Consider the following 6,000-nt stretch of genomic DNA (forward strand, 5'->3'; position numbering starts at 1 on the left):
CATTAACACCAGATTCACCGAGTACTTTCAGGAGTTATACACCTCCAAAACAGTGTTCACAGAAACAGATGCAGAAATTTTCTTATCAGAAATAAATCTGCCTAAATTATCTCCTGAACAGAGAGAATTTCTGGAAGAACCTATTACTCTGGAAGATGTAGAAACAGCAATACACTCTATCCCAAACCAGAAAGCTCCCGGAGTAGACGTGCTCCCTATAGAACTTTTTAAAAAATATACGGAACTATTGTCCCCAGAAATGCTACTTACCCTACAGGAAGCTTTTGAAAATAATACACTCCCTTCATCTATGCGTACGGCCCTGATCATAGTTATCCCTAAACCTGATAAAGACCACTCCCACTGTGAATCCTACCGCCCAATCTCTTTATTACCTATGGACATTAAGGTCCTTGCAAAAATACTGGCCACCAGGCTAAGTAAGGTCATCCTTTCATTGATCAACAATGACCAAACAGGATTTATGCCAGGAAAAAAAACGGCTTTAAACATCAGAAGACTATATGCAAACTTACAAGCTCACCATAAGAACCCAGGCAAGAGATGTGTGGTAACCTTAGATGCCGCTAAGGCCTTTGATGCAGTGGAGTGGCCCTTCCTCTTTGCTACACTTGCAAGACTCGGATTTGGGGAGAACTATATAAGATGGGTTAAACTACTATACGCAAATCCCATGGCACAAGTTTATACAAATTCCATAATTTCTAAGCCCTTTGCTCTTACCAGAGGTACTCGGCAGGGCTGCCCCCTTTCCCCATTGTTATATGCAATTTCAGCAGAGCCCCTTGCCTGTAGTATTAGAGCTAATCCGAACATCCGAGGACTATGTATAGGTAATATAGAGGAGAAAATTAGTCAATATGCGGATGACACCATTTTATACCTAGCAGACCCACACACCTCCCTAAAAGCCGCATTTGACACAATAACTGAGATGGGCCAATACTCCGGGTTAGCTATAAATTGGGATAAATCAGCAATCCTCGGCATAGATGACCCTAAGGTATCGACATCCCCCCTGCCCTGTCCCCTTCAAATAGCTACCTCATTCAAATACTTAGGAGTCACTATACAAGCTAATCCCACTCTCTACTATCAAGATAACATAGCCCCTCTCCTGACTTTAACACGTAACAAACTCACGGCTTGGACTAAACTACCCCTCTCAGTAGCCGGTAGAGTAAACTTAATTAAAATGGTTCTCCTCCCCAAAATCCTATACATTCTCCACAACTCCCCAATATTTATCCCTATGCCCTTTTTCAAAAAACTTAATTCATTTTTCCTCTCCATTGTATGGGGTAAGACACGGGCAAAACTCAAATACACCATCTTGCAATGTCCATCTGAAGCAGGAGGCCTGTCACTTCCAGTCCCACTACTATATTATATAGCTGCACAACTAGAACATATTTCCAACTGGTTCATGGACCCATCTCCATATGCACCAGAATTACTGGGCTTTGAAGCCAAAAACAGATCCCGCAATCTGCCCTTTGCCCTTTTAAAAGGCACCCTGCGCCTACACAATCTGCAAAACACGATCCTGAAACAGGCAGCCAAGATATGGACAAGATCAAACAAAATCCTTCCTACCAAGATCTGGGAATATTACACCCCGCTATGGGACAATCCTTCCCTACCAGAATTACTTAAACTACAAAACACTAACCTCTGGGCTAATAAAGGGATAAACTACCTGGGACAAATTATAAAAGGGTCACAGTTAGCCCCACTAGTCTACTTAAAAGAACTATACTCATTGTCATCTAAATTTGATTTCATGTACATGCAACTAACACATGCCCTGAAGGCCCAATTCAGCACTAACTTTCCCTTGACAGGTACCTCACTGGTCCTGGAAAACATCAAAGATGGTCCAGTCAAACATCAAATTGGTACCTTATACTCATTACTGCTACAACCACAGGCCCATAAACAAATGGAAATAGCCAGAGATAAATGGAACTCTCTTGAACTAGAAGTAGATGTCGAGGACTGGGAGGAATGCCTTATAGTCTCCAAATCCATTTCACCGTGTATACGCGATAAACTAACCCAATTATATATTATACACCAAAGCTATCTTTTACCATCCCAAATAGCCAAATACTCTCCAAGCTTTACGCCTAATTGTCCCAAATGTAACGAACACAAGCCCTCATTTCTACATATGCTATGGGAATGTCCTCCTCTCATAAGATTCTGGAAACAAGTGGTAGATTTCCTACAAGACCGCATGGGCTCCCCCGTGACTCTAGATATTAAAATGTGTATCCTAAATATTGTTAACGAAGACATTAATAAATTTGATAAAACTTTTCTTAACGAAACCCTCTTCGCAGCCAAACAATGCATAGCCTTAAAATGGATGTCGCCCAATGGCCCTACCGTGTCAGAATGGAAGTCACGAATTACAAAATCATTACCTTACAAACAATTGGTATATAAACATAGGAAATGCCCTAACAAATTTACTCAAATCTGGGAACGCTGGTATAAAAGCCCACACGTATAGAGTTATCACGCAATTGCTCCTAGTACAAACTGTTGTCAGGAACGAGTTTTCCCTTTAAAAGAAAGGCTATATATGCCAGATGTGTCTTATATACTTTTTATTAATTAATGATTAGATCTCAAATGTTATCATGGTACATTTCAGCAAAATGTAATAAATGTTATATGCTTCACTTTAATGCTTCTCATAATATACCAGCTCCTGTATACTGTATGACTTTGTATGTAACCTGTTTTCTCTTCAATAAATGAACCTTTGTTGAACGAAAATACCGTAAGCGTAATTTTCAACGCGTAATTTCACGTTTCATTCATGCCGTAATTTCGCATTAAACGCTACCGTAATTTCGCGTTAAACCGTAACGCTCCGTATAATATAAAAAAGCCGCCGACTTTAAGGGTTAATAGCAAAGCCCCCTTAAATGCTAAGAGCCTCAAATTTGGAGAATATATTAAGGAGATCAGGAGGAATAAGAGGAAAAAAATTTTTTTCAAAAAGACCTTATAGTTTTTGAGAAAATCGATGTTAAAGTTTCAAAGGAAAAATGTAAACATTTAAAAACCCGCCGACTTTAACGGTTAATAGCAAAGCCTGCTTGAAGTTTAGGAACACCAAATTCCCAGGGTATATTAAGGGGATCAGTGGGAATAAGAGGAAAAAATTTTTTTTCAAAAAGACCTTATAGTTTTTGAGAAAATTGATTTTTAAGTTTCAAGGGCGAAAATGTCTTTTAAATGCGGAAAATGTCAGTTTTTTTTGCACAGGTAACAATAGTGTATTATTTTCATAGATTACCCCAAGTGGGAAGAGTTTTACTTACTTCGTTCTGAGTGTGGGAAATATAAAAAAAAAACGACGTGGGGTCCCCCCTCCCAGACCTCTTTAACCCCTTGTCCCCCATGCAGGCTGGGATAGCCAGAATGCGGAGCACCGGCCGCGTGGGGCTCCGCACCCTGACTATACCAGCCCGCATGGTCCATGGATTGGGGGATCTCGGAAGGGGAGGGGCAGCCAAGCTTTCCCCTCCCCCTCCGAGCCCTTGTCCAATCCAAGGACAAGGGGCTCTTCTCCACCTCCGATGGGCGGTGGAGGTGGAGGCCGCGATTTCCTGGGGGAGGGGTTCATGGTGGAATCTGGGAGTCCCCTTTAAAAAGGGGTCCCCCAGATGCCCACCCCCCCTCCCAGGAGAAATGAGTATAGAGGTACTTGTACCCCTTACCCATTTCCTTTAAGAGTTAAAAGTAAATAAACACACAGACACTTAGAAAAAGTATTTTAATTGAACAAAAAACATAACCACGAAAAAAGTCCTTTAATATTCTTAACTAGCCGACCCGCGTCGTAGCATACGCCGCATCTTCTATCTATCTAATAGAGTACGTGCCTCAACCTTGAAGCAAGAAGAATAAAGGTGGGTACACACATCAGATAAAAGTCTTTGGAAAATCAAAGATCACAGACCAATCTTACCACCCTTCATGTAGTATGAGAGCCATACCTACACAGTCTATTCTATTGAGCTGAACTCCCCATCAGATAGAAATCTTTGCAAGATGCTGCACACACAGATGCTGTACAGACACAAAAGATCAGTATCTGCAAAAGATCAGTTCCTGCAAAAGATCAGTACCTACAAAATACATTCATAGTCTATATCTGCAGATCTCATACACACCTTGTTTAATGGACAATCATCTGCAGATCAGATGAACCAGGATGGATCTTTGGATCTGCAGATGATTGTCTGATCTGCAGATGAATGTTCGTCAAACAAGGTGTGTATTATGCTGGGCATACATGGTACATTTTCTACCGTGTAATCGAGCGCTTTCTTATTTTCCACTCGTTTCTTCTTTTGTCCTGCCCACCGGTATCGAGTGCAGAATCGATCCGGCAGGGTATCGGACACGTCGGAAATTATCAATCGAGCCATCAGCGGCTCGATTACATGGTAGAAAACATATCGTGTATGCCCAGCATGAGATCTGCAGATATCATAGACTATGAATGCATTTTGCAGAAACTGATTTTTTGCAGGAACAGATCTTTTGCAGATACTGATCTGTTGCATGTGTACAGCATCTTTGTGTGCAGCATCTTGCAAAAAATTTTATCTGATGGGGAGTTCAGCTCAATAGAATAGACTGTGTAGGTATGGCTCTCATACTACATGGAAGGGGGTAACATTGGTCTGTGATCTTTCATTTTCCAAAGACTTTTATCTGATGTGTGTACCCACCTTTAGGCTTTCCATTAGAAAATGTATGCGTGCTCAAACACCAAGTTTAACCCTAGCAAGTCTGGCTTTCCAAATCTGGCCTAATTGACTATTAATGAGGCAATGCTCATGCAAATATGCATTTGTTTTCGCATGCCAAACTATGCAGGGTCAAAAAACCAATACTGCAAAGCGGTCGCCCTGCGGGAATAAGTTCATGCTACATTAGCACTATCCAGGAGCGCGACTGGGAGGATTCCCAATGCCCCCCTTTTTATACAACCGGGGGGATCGCAGGGTCCCAGGCTCTCTCACTGCCTGGGAACCACAGTGGCACCCCGGAGGGGGAGGCTGGGTGGCGCAGCCGATCCCCCCCCCAAGTGTGGCCAGCGCCAGGGAGAGCCGTCCGCATCCACCTCCCAATATTAAAAACAGGCACTTACCTTAACATCCATTGCGTTCTGCTACATGTGCATTAATTTTCTCATGGAAAGCATTTTTTGCAGTTTGTATCCTTTGGAGGCAGGTGGTGGATGGCTTGCTCTGGTGGTGTGAGCCCTGGAGTGAGTAGTCTGTGCCTGTCCCCCCCCCCCTCTGGAGTGTTGTATGTGAGCCAGCCCTGAGCTCTAAAGCTTGGGGTGACCCATGCTTCACTCCTTTCTCTGTGGTGCCCCCAAGTTAATGCGCATGTAGCAGAACGCAATGGACGTTAAGGTAAGTGCCTGTTTCTAATATTGGGAGGTGGGTGCAGACGGCTCTCCCGGCACTGGCCACGCTTGGGGGGGGGGGTCGCCTGCACCACCTAGCCTCCCCCTCCGGGATGCCACTGTGGTTCCCAGGCAGGGAGAGAGCCTGGGACCCGCTGTCCCCCCGGTTGTATAAAAAGGGGGCATTGGGAATCCTCCCTGTGGCGCTCCTGGATAGTGCTAATGTAGCATGTAGCAGTTTCGCATCGAAAATCCCGTTTTCGTTTTTGGCGAATTTTCACGAAAATCTTCAGAAATATTTGCGTTTTCGACCAGCATCGAAAATTCATTGTATGCGGATGCTTATGGCCTTATGTGGAAAAATGTCCACAATAATCCGCATGGAAATTCAGTCTATGCGGAAGTTTATACGGAAAAATGTCCGCAATGATGCGCAAGAAACTTCTCTGAATGCGGACGCTAATGCCCTTATGCGGAAAATGTCAGCAATAATACGCAAGTAACGCGAAAATGACTGGCATTAGGCGAAAATTAAC

This window comes from Hyperolius riggenbachi, chromosome 8 (genome assembly GCF_040937935.1).
Source record: "Hyperolius riggenbachi isolate aHypRig1 chromosome 8, aHypRig1.pri, whole genome shotgun sequence".
Classification (NCBI taxonomy): domain Eukaryota; kingdom Metazoa; phylum Chordata; class Amphibia; order Anura; family Hyperoliidae; genus Hyperolius; species Hyperolius riggenbachi.